General features: G+C 43.1%; 1 long non-coding RNA gene across 1 annotated transcript in view; it reads left to right on the top strand.

The window, feature by feature from the left end:
* The first annotated feature begins 2,172 nt into the window (after positions 1 to 2,172).
* LOC140457855 (uncharacterized) overlaps positions 2,173 to 11,360 on the top strand; it is a 29,392-nt gene continuing 20,204 nt past the window's right edge. Inside the window, exon 1 of the long non-coding RNA XR_011953375.1 lies at positions 2,173 to 2,297. This is a non-coding gene — a long non-coding RNA (uncharacterized lncRNA). The remainder of the gene's footprint in view (positions 2,298 to 11,360) is intronic.

Here is an 11,360-nt window from a genome sequence, read left to right as displayed (position 1 = left end):
GATTCTGGTTGAGGCCATCCCCATGGGTACTGAACTTGGCTATCAGCCTCTGCTCAGCCACTTTGCATTGTTGTATGTCCCGAAGTCCGCCTTGGAGGATGGCTACCCGAAGATCTGAGGTTAAATGTCACGGACTGCTGAAGTGTTCTCCGACTGGGAGGGAACACTCCTGTCTGTTGATTGTTGTGCAGTGGCCATTTATCTGTTGCCGTTGCCGCTGCTCGGTCTCGCCAATGTACCATGCCTCAAGAGATCCTTGCCTGCAGCGGATGAGATAGATAACGTTGGCCAAGTCACATGAGTACCTGCCACATACATGGTGGGTGGTGTCCCTACGTGTAATGGTGGTATCCTTGTCGACACTCTGACACGTCTTGCAGCGTCTACCATGACAGGGTTGCATGGCGTTGTCCTGAAAGCTGGGCAGCTTACTACAAGCAATGATTTATTTGAGGTTTGGTGGTTGTTTAAAGGCAAGACATGGAGGCATGGGGAAGGTCTTGGCGAGGTGCTCATCCTCTTTGATAACGTGTTGTAGATCACGAAGAACATGGCATAGTTTTACGGCTCCTGGGAAGTACTGGACAACGAAGGCTACCCTGTCGGTTGCAGCACATGTCTGTCTCCTGAGGAGGACATTATGGTCTCTCGCTGTGTTTGTTCACAATAGTTTTGCTGCGAGTTTACTTGCTACACTTGAGAGGTTTCCTTAATCACATCAAGACCTTGGCTGCCTTAAATTCGACCTCCAAAGTAGAGCAATGTAACCATCACTGTCAGCAATGGCATTTTCAGCTTGCTGTTGACAGAGCTGCCATTGAACATAAAAGGAATCAGTGTCAGTGGCAAATCAAAAACAAATGTGGTGACTTGGCACCTAACAACTAAGGATAAGAGTGCGAAGCCAACTAACAACTTTAATGAGATTCTACGAAAGAAAGGATGTTACCAGGATTGGAGGTTTAAATTATAGTCAAGAATGGGGTGCTGGAAAAGCACAGCAGGTCAGGCAGAATCCGAGGAGCAAAGAATCGACGTTTCAGGCAAGAGCCCTTCATCAGGAATGAGGCTGTGAGCCAAGAGGGTAGAGAGATAAATGGGATGGGGAGTAGGGGGAAGGTAGCTGAGAATATGATAGACAAACGGAGGTGGAGGTGATAGGTCGGAGAGGAGGGTGGAGTGGATAGGTGAGAAAGAAGAGGGACAGGTAGGACAGGTCATGAGGGCAGTGCCGAGTTTGAAGGTTGGAACTGGGATAAAGTGGAGAGTGGGGAAATGAGGAATCAGGTGAAATCCACATTGATGCCGAGGGTCCCATTTTTCCTCCAGGTGTCAGGTAATTAGGGAGTGGCGATGGAGGTGGCCCAGGATCTGCATGTCCTTGGCAGAGTGGGAGGAGGAGTTGAAGTGTTCAGCCACAGGGTGGTGGGGTTGGTTGGTGCGGGTATCCCGGAGATGTTCTCTCAAGCACTATGCAAGTAGGTGTCCTGTCTCCCCAGTGTAGAGGAGACCACATCGGGAGCAACGGGTACAGTAAATGACATGTGTGTAAGTGCAGGTAAAACTGTTGAGTATGGAAGGCTCCTTTGGGGCCTTGGATGGAGGTGAGGGCGAAGGTGTTGGCGCAGGTTTTATAATTCCTGCAGTGACAAGGCAAGGTGCCAGACCGGAAGGTGGGTTGCTGGGGACGTGTGGACCTGACAAGAGATCCTCCAATCAAAAGGAGCACAGATAAGTTGAATAGCAAAGGTCTTTTCCCTCGGGTAAAGGAGTTCAAAACTAGAGGGAATAGTTTTAAGGTGAGAGGAGAAAGATTTAAAAGGGACTGAGGGGCAATGTTTTCACACAGAGAGTGGTACGTATATGGAATGAACTGCCAGAGGAAGTGGTAAATGCAGGCACAGTTACTACATTTAAAAGACATTTTGGACAGGTAAATCAATAAAAACGTTTTAAAGGGTTATGGGTTTTATGTAGGCAAATGGGATTAGTTTGGTTCGGGAAAGCTAGTCAGCAAGGACAATTTGGACCAAAGGGTCTGTTTCCATGCTGTATGACTCCATGTCTCATTAACAGAAACATTTTCTCATTCACCATATGCACAGCCTTGTATAAATATAACTTCCTACTTTTCCCTTTTCTATAACTCTTACATTCTGTTATCCCCAAAACAGAAATAGAGGCTGCTGGTCCTGCTGACAACTGAGATGGTCTTTGCTAATGACTTCTGGATTTTGAAGCCTTCAAGACCCCTGCCAAAGACTGTTCCACTTGCACATGTGCCACTGGGAAACAAGGTGAAGTGACAGGGGGTGGGGAGGGGGTTTTCTTTGTGGTGTAGTAGGTGAGAAGTGGAAGCACATTGAGTGAAGTCCCCACTTCCATGATCCCTTTCCCACCATTTCTTTCATTGGGTAGCAACAGGTAACTTAGATTTCTTTTGGAGAGCACTTTTGTGCACTTCAGTGTGATTATTTAAGGCTAAGCCTGAGAGATCTGTCATCCTATTTGAGTTGCAGATGTGTCGGCATTCATAGTGTATGGCTGTGGTCAATGTGTGGTCTGATTTGATGGACACATGTTGTTTTCTCCATAGAGTTTGACTCTCTGTCAATGCAAGAAGGCATTGTCACATTGACCTATGGCTTGAGGTGAACTGCACCATTCCATCTGCAAATGCAATCAGTGTGTTTGGAAGTCCAGGCTCTGCATGAGACATTCTCTGCTTCTCCCTGGTTACAAATTTGATTGATCAGCTTCTGGGCCCAGCTGACCAGTGCTGGGAGAGGCTGTATCATTCAAAGTCTGTTCCTGTTATCACTGACTGTCCTTTCTCACTTGTGAAATGAGAGTCACTGGTGAGCATTCAATTATCTGTCTAACAGCATATAAGCAGATGTACGATAAGTGACAGTTCACCCACAGAATGAATCAGTTCCTCTGACGACATATCATTCATGAATCCTGTGGATTCCTGCTTCATGTGTGAAAGCTGTGCCAGAGGGAAACGTTAAGATTTATCACAGGCAAGTTAAGAGCTTTACAGACTACCCCCGATGACAACATCATCTGAAAAGATACCAGTTTACACATATGCACTGGCAATACCCAGCTCTCCTTTGCCATCTTCTGTGTCAAACTTTCAACTGTCTCTGAATAACTGCTGGATCCGCAAAAAATTCCTCCAACTCAATGCTGGGAAGACACAAGCCATACATTTTCACACCCTGCCATGAACTCAGCTGCCTCGAAACTAACTCCAAGATTATCCCTGGCAACTGTTAGTATCTGAAAGAGACTGTTTACAACCTTAGTGTGTGATTTGATCTTGCAATGAGTTCCCAATCACTTGTGCAGATCACCACAAATGCTGCCTATCTTCACCTCTGCCATATCTCCTGAATCACGACTACCTCAATTCATCTACTGCTGAAACCCCCATCTCTGCCTTTTTTTAACCTCCAGCCTGTAATATTCTAATACACTCATGGTCAGCCTCCCACATTCCAACCTCTGCAAACTTAATATCACCAGTTATCTGCTGACAGTTTTCTAATTCCTGGAAACCCATTCACACACCACCCCTGTGTTTCCACCTACACTAGCTTAAGTTAAGCAATGCCCTGATTTTAAAATGATCATCCCTAGTTTCAAATCCCTCCATTACCTTGCATCTCCCTATAGCTGCAGACTCAGCCAATCTCACAACATTGTTGTGGTTCTGTTCGCCGAGCTGGGAATTTGTCTTGCAAACGTTTCGTCCCCTGTCTAGGTGACATCCTCAGTGCTTGGGAGCCTCCTGTGAAGCACTTCTGTGATCTTTCCTCTGGCATTTGTAGCGGTTCGAATTTACCGCTTCCAGTTGTCAGTTCCAGCTGTCCGTTGCAGTGGCCGGTATATTGGGTCCAGGTCGATGTGCTTATTGATTGAATCTATGGATGAGTGCCACAGACTCTATCAACAAACACATCGACCTGGACCCAATATACCGGCCACTACAGCAGACAGCTCGAACTGACAACCGGAAGCGGCAGAGACAGGCCACTATAAATGCCGGAGGAAACAGCACAGAAGCGCTTCACAGGAGGTTCCCAAGCACTGAGGATGTCAGCTAGACAGGGGACGAAACGTTTGCAACACCAATTCCCAGCTCGGCCAACAGAACCACAACAACGAGCACCCGAGCTACAAATCTTCTCCTAAACTTTGAAAATCTCACAACATTCCAAGAGATCTGTGTGTTCATCCTATTCTGGACACTTGTGACTTCCTACTTGTAATTGTTCTATGATGATGGCCTTCCCTTTAGCTACATGGGTTCTACACAGTGGAATTCCCTTCTAAATCACCACATCTTCCCATCTCACATTCCTTTTAAATCACTCCTTAAGATCTGTCTCTGGTGAAATGCTTGGTCATCTGCCTTAGTATCTCTGCTGTCATATTTTGTTAATTCTGTTTCCTTGGAATACACTAAATGTACCACATAAATGTAAGTTATCTACACTGAGATCATATTTCACATTGTTTGAAATTTTAACAATTTGACTGTATGACATTTAGATCCACAATATTTAGTTGTGTTCTCAAGTTATTGTGTGGTCTCCAACTCCAGTGGCTAGGGCCACTGAAGCACCAGTGATCTCACCCCTCCACTTCTGCTATTGTTAGCTGGAAAGGGCCTGTCCTGGCTCCCTTCCCCTCCCTAGCCTTCTCTGCAGGGCCAAGAATTGACTTATGAGTGACTGCAATATCACGTGCTGACTTGGTGGGTATCGTGTCATTGGTTGGGACAACTGTCAATTGAAATTGCATAAGGAGAGAGTGAGAAGCAGTGGTGAATAGACAGATGGGACGTGAGAAAGAACACTGACAGTGAAAGATGAATGTGCCTGCAAGGTAAGTGCTGTAAAGAATGGTATGGTAGACTTAGTTTGAGGGGCGGCAGTGAGCAAAGAACAATGAATACTATAGCACAGGAACAGGCTATTTGGTGCATCAAGACTGCACCAATAGGTGATGCTTTTCTAGACTAAAAGCCTTTTGCCTCTATAGCCCTTTATTTCCTGCCTAGTCATATATCTGTCAAGGTGCCTCTTAGCATTGCTATTGTATCCACTTCCACCACCTCCTCTGGCAGTGCATTCCAGGCACTTACTACCCCATGTGTAAAAACACTTGCCTCTCACATCTCCTTTAAACTTATCCCCTATTACCTTAAATCTGTGTCCCCTTGTAATTGATATTTCAACCCTGGGAAAAAGAAGACTCCAACTATCCACTCTCTTCACGCCTGTCATAGTTTTGTAAACTTCTATCAGGTCATCCCTCATCCCTCGACATTCAATTGAAAACAAACAAAATGTTTCCAATTTTTCCTCACAGCTAATACACTCCAAACCAGGCAACATCCTGGTAAACTCTTTCTGTACCAAGTCCAAAGCCTCCATATCCTTCTGGGAGTGTGGCAACCAGATCTGTACACAGTATTCCACATGTAGTCCAACTAAAGTTCTATACAGCTGCAAATGACTTGTCAATTTTTATACTCATTGCCCTGTCCAATGATTGCCATATGCTTTCTTGGTCACCTTTTCCACATGTAATGTCACTTTTAGGGAATTGTGGACTTGTACACTTTGATCCATCTGTATCTTGATGCTACTAAAGGTTCTGCCCTTCACTGTATCCTTCCCTCCTGTATTAGGTCTTCCAAAACACATCACCCTGCATTTGTCCAGATTAAACTCCACCTGCCATTTCTCTGCCCAAATATCCAGCCCATCTATATCCTGCTCTATCCTCTGGCAATCCTCCTCATTATCCGCAGCTTTCCAAAACTTGTGTCATCCATAAACTTACCAACCAAATCATTTACGTTCTCCTCCATATCATTTGCATATACACTATTATAACAAACAGGGGTCCCAGTACTGATTCCTGCAGAATCTTCAGATCTCAAGTCAGAAAAACACCCCTCCACCACTACTCTCTGCCTTTTATGACTAAGCCAGATTTGTACCTATCTTGCCAGCTCACCATGGATCCCATGTAACTTCACCCTTTGTATCAGCTTGCCATGAAGGATACTGTCACAGGCCTTGCTAAAGTCCATATGGACAACATCTATTGCCTGTCTTCATTAATCATCAATCACCTTTGTCACTTCCTCAAAGAACTCAAACAAGTTTGTGAGATACAAGTTCCCTGCACAAAGTCATGCTGCCTATTGCTAATAAGTCCATATTTTTCCATGATGCCTAACAGCAGGGTGTTGGTGAATGTGCAACTGTACTTACCTTTTCTAAACCACTTAGGTTATAAAAGTGAGTTCTGCATTGAACCCAGAAGCATGGCACAATTCTACTGCTGCTCACCTCCTGGGCCACCACTAGCCACACCATCCTTGTGGCAGCAGCAATGTGTTTCTTCCTCCCATTGCTGTGGCTCTTTGTACCTTCCAGCAGTATGCTATGGGAAATATTATTGAAGCAGACCAAACCTTTCTGCATCCTGATCCTATTGTCACATCTTATCATCTCTTGTGACTAACTCCAATGCTTCCAAATTCCACCTTTGGATTGGGCCTTTGGAACTGAGGTTGCATTATTCATGTCGTCATTACTGCGGAGTCTGGAATTGACATGATATTGAGCTGATTGTATTATAAATCTACCAAATGTTGCACTGAACTTACTTCTGGATTTCTCATGCAATATCAGAATGAGCCTCCCTCCACATTCTGCTGTATTGGCCCAAGGCACATCAGATTTCATGTTTTAAAATATATTTTGATCAGCTGTGGTCACCGTTTTGTATTTGTGCTACTGTTTTTCTGAAACATCCCTCTTCAGACAAATTGATTGGAATGAAAATGATTGGAACGTCATGTTTACACCTATAAGTGGCCACGGTATTTTGTAAAATATGAAAACTTACGTCATTGAGAAAATTGCAAAATCCATCACAAAGTCAGTCTGTATAGAAAGGTTAATGTATAACTAGTGCTTAAATATTCAGTCCAGTCTAACCATGGTGGTGCATATTAATTATCTTTGTGAGAGCTCCACTGTTTCAGTATATGTAAAAGAGCACACTCAAGAAAGTGTTCAGAACAATGTTAATTAAATAGCTGACAGATGTGAGTGCTGAACAAAGACCATTTGCAGCTTATATAATTTGAAGGTACCTCAAAAGAACTAAAGTTCAGCCCTCACGTCATCAAACAGTAGCGGGCTTAAAATAATTGCATTGTACAATACTGGTCTTTGTGTTATTATTGTTCTAATAAAAACTGTTCAAATTATTTGATGTTTGAACCTAACCTATAAGGAAAGAAAAGTTTTAGCTTGGATTTATGCAACACATTCTGAACATCACAAAGCACTTTCCAGCCAGTGACTTTGGAAGTGTGGCACCTATTATAATGTAGAAATAGCAAGTGTCAACTCCTGCATGGCAAAGTCCCACAAACAATGATGAGACAATACCAGAAATTGCTGGAAAAGCTCAGCAGGTCTGGCAACATATGTGGAGAGAAATCAGAATTAACATTTCAGGTCAGGTGACCCTTCCTCAGATTTCTCTTCATAGATGCTGCCAGACCTACTGAGCTTTTTCAACAATTTCTGTTTTTTGTTTCAGATGTACAGCACCCGCAGCTCTTTCAGTTTTGATTTAATAAGACAATTGCCACATCATCTGTTCTAGTGATTCAGGACAGAGCTAAATATTGGGCAAGACATCAGGAATAATTGCTCTGTTCTTCTCCAAAATAGCGTTGTTGGATTTTTGGTATCTATCAGACAGTGTTATGGCTTTACATGTCATCTGCCTTCACTCTCCATGATTGTCTACTTAGCTTATGTATCACATCTAAGTTGTTGCTTCTGAAGTAAACACTTTTTAAACTACTTGTGTCTTTGACCTATTTGGTAATCTGTGACTCCTGGCTGAAGTGCTAGTGACTCTAGCACTAACTTGAAATTGTTGAACTCTGCTTACTACTTATTGAAGATAAAGCTGTAAGTGAGCTCAGGCATTGATCAAATTGCCATTGTCCTTGAGGTTGCTTTTACTCGGAGAAATAATAAGTAGCAAACAGGTAGAGTGGAATCTTTTCAGGCCCTGAACAATGTGGTTTGTGGTGAGAAATCTGGGAGAATTGTGTGAACAGTCCAAGGAGCTTTTTCTCAACATCATCGAGCAACGTGTCACAATTTTCAAAAGACCTCCAGACCTGAGATTAGATTCTTGCTATTCAGTGGTGAAAAGACTATAAACAGGGATTATCAGTCATTATCACCCTTATTATCAACAAATATCACCTCATTAATATGCCAGTTGCTATTCTACTACATGCTGCCTGGAATTGAAATGTTGAGGAATCCTGACCTGAAAGTCAGAGCAGATATCTGGTCGCAGGTAGATAGGGTAGTGAAGAAGGGTCCCCCTTGTCCTCACTGACCACCTCACCAGTCTCCGCATCCAACGCATCATCCTTAACCATTTCGGCCAACTCTAACTAGACCCACCACCGAGAACATCATCCCCTCCCTCCTCTTCCTCTGCCTTCCACAAGGACTGTTCCCTTTGACAGTACTTTGCTTGTGCCACTCTCCCCACCAACCCCACCCCGAACCCCCAGGTACCTTCCCCTGCATCCAGAAAAGATGAAAAACTTGCCAGTACACCACCCCCCTCACCTCCTTCCAGAGCCCCAAACAGTCCTTCCAGGTGAGACAGAGGTTCACCTGCCTCTCTTCCAACCTAGTTTACTGCATCAGATGCTCCCATTGTGGTCTGCTGTACATCGGGGAGGCCAGACATAAACTTGGGGAGCGGTTCGCTGGACATCTCAGTCGGGCTCACAGAGGCCGACCAGACCAATGAGTCACTGCCCATTTTAATTCGCCTTCCCACTCCCTTTCCAACATGACCATCCTTGGCCTCATCCATTGCCATAACAGACCAAAGCACAAATTGGAGGAACAACACCTCATCTTCCAGCTGAGCAGCCTACAACCCGGAGGACTCAACATTGAGTCCTCCAATTTCAAATAACCTCCCTTGCCATCTCCCAACTCCCTTCCCACCCCTTCCTCCTCCCTGCCACCAACTGCATTCATTCCTCCCATTGACCAACCAGCTCGTACTCTCAACTTGTCTTCACCTATCCCCACTTCACCACCCTGCCCCCGCCACCCCTTTTATCTGAAGTTCTCCCAACACCCACCCCCACTCCTGAAGAAGGATTACACCCGAAACGTTGACTTCTCCTGATGCTGCCTGGTTTGCTGTGTTCTTCCATCCTCCTATCTGTCTACTCAGTGAATCATCACAACATATCTCCAATCGACCTTGTTCGACAAGATTCTCCATGGGAGATTGGTTAGCAAGCTTAGATCTCATGAAATACAGGGAGAACTAGACATTTGGATACAGAAGGGGCTCAAAGGTAGAAGACAGAGGGTGGTGGTGGAGGGTTGTTTTTCAGACTGGAGGCCTGTGACCAATGGAGTGCCACAACGATTGGTGCTGGGTCCTCTACTTTTGTAATTTACTTTTTTTGTGATTTGGATGTGAGCATAATAGGTATAGTTAGTAGGTTTGCAGTTGACACCAAAATTGGAGGTGTAGTGGACAGTGAAGAAAGTTACCTCAGATTACAACGGGATCTTGATCAGATAGGCCAGTGGGCTGAGGAGTGGCAGACAGTGTTTAAATTAAATAAATGTGAGGTGCTACATTTTGGGAAAGCAAATCTTAGCAGGACTTAAACACTTAATGGTAAGTTCCTAGGGAGTGTAGCTGAACAAAAAGACCTTGGAGTACAGGTTCATAGCTCCTTGCATGCTCACAATATCCCTTTCCTTGAATAATCTTGGAACACTTTTCTCCACATGCCAAAGTTTAAGGTCTCAGATCTGTTATATTGCCTTACCTCTGAAAGTGCACACAAAGCTAGTCAGTTTGCCATTCCTGTCAACAGTCGCCAGTCAAGGAGGTGGATATTTTGTTGTCCAGCTTATTGCTATTGCACTATGTGCCACATAGTACATGGCAAACACACTACATTTGGCTTGAAGCAAATGGTCTAGTCTCAAAGTCTAAAGGAAGTGGTCCTCATTGAAGTCCAAGGAGGACCCATCAGTCTGGAGGGCCTGGCACAGTAAGCAGAGGGCAGCCTTTGATATCAGTGCCGCAGCTTGATCATGCATCCTTCAAGGCAGTTAGTTAGTGGGTATGTACCTCTGCAGTCTGAGGAGCAGGCCACAGTCAGCCCTTTGCTAATAAGACTGTTGTGTTACCCTTAATCAAACACAGCAACCACACAAAGAGCTTGGTAACCCTTGATTTTTCAAGTATTCTTGAGATCATTTGGGTCATCTACCTGTTCAATGCTTCCATCATTTTCTTGCATTTAACCTTTATTTAGTTTTCAAGGGTAACTGAGGTGAAATGGATTCAGCTTTCTTGTAACAGTATTCATACTCCATCAGCACAATATTTCATCCATATTCACTTGTTGTTTTATGTAAAATTCTGTTGATTCTAAATGGGAGACTATTTTGCCCATAGCAGGTTGTAAAGTTGAGGTGTATTTTATAGATCACCACATGTTCCAGACAACCTTTAGAATTGTATTAACAAAAAGTTATGACATTTACAGTCATAATATTAACATCTTATCAGTAAAACCAATCACTTTAGGTTCTCAGTAATATCTTGAGTGAAACAATGTAAACCTTCAAGATTGAATACAAGAAAGAAGATATGTCTTAAGACATTTAGCCATTTTTGCATGTTTTACCACTCTTTGTAACCATCATATAAAATACTGCAGTGTAAAAAATGAGTGAATTTCCTCTTAAATATGATTTTTTTTTCTTCCATTGTCGTTTCAGGTAATTGCTATAGCAAAGGCATAACAATCATGTCAAAAGTATTCACATTCAATAATGTCTGGACAATTTTGTTGAGATGATTGGAATAAAATTTTGCTAAATATTATTATTGGTAAATATCACTGAATTTGATATTTATACAGATTTGGAATTAAGAATCTGTAGTCTTCATTGAACAGTGCAGTTACTTATTGTCTAATTTTATTAACTTTGTAGGAAATAGTAGATCTCACTGCATGTATTTCCTCACGGCTTAATTTCTTATATACATATCTGCATTGAATATAATGCAGCACTTAATCAAATAAATTAATGAAGATTCATTATCTTAAGTTTAGTTTTATGGAAGCTAACTGCAACTTTAAATTTGATTTTCACATATATTTGGAAATATTTTATTTTTTGCCTTCATTCTGAACCATATTCAACTGAAGCTTTTGTATTGCTTACTGA

Source organism: Chiloscyllium punctatum, chromosome 32 (assembly GCF_047496795.1).
Source record: "Chiloscyllium punctatum isolate Juve2018m chromosome 32, sChiPun1.3, whole genome shotgun sequence".
Lineage (NCBI taxonomy): Eukaryota > Metazoa > Chordata > Chondrichthyes > Orectolobiformes > Hemiscylliidae > Chiloscyllium > Chiloscyllium punctatum.
This window is presented reverse-complemented; position numbering and strand designations above follow the sequence as displayed.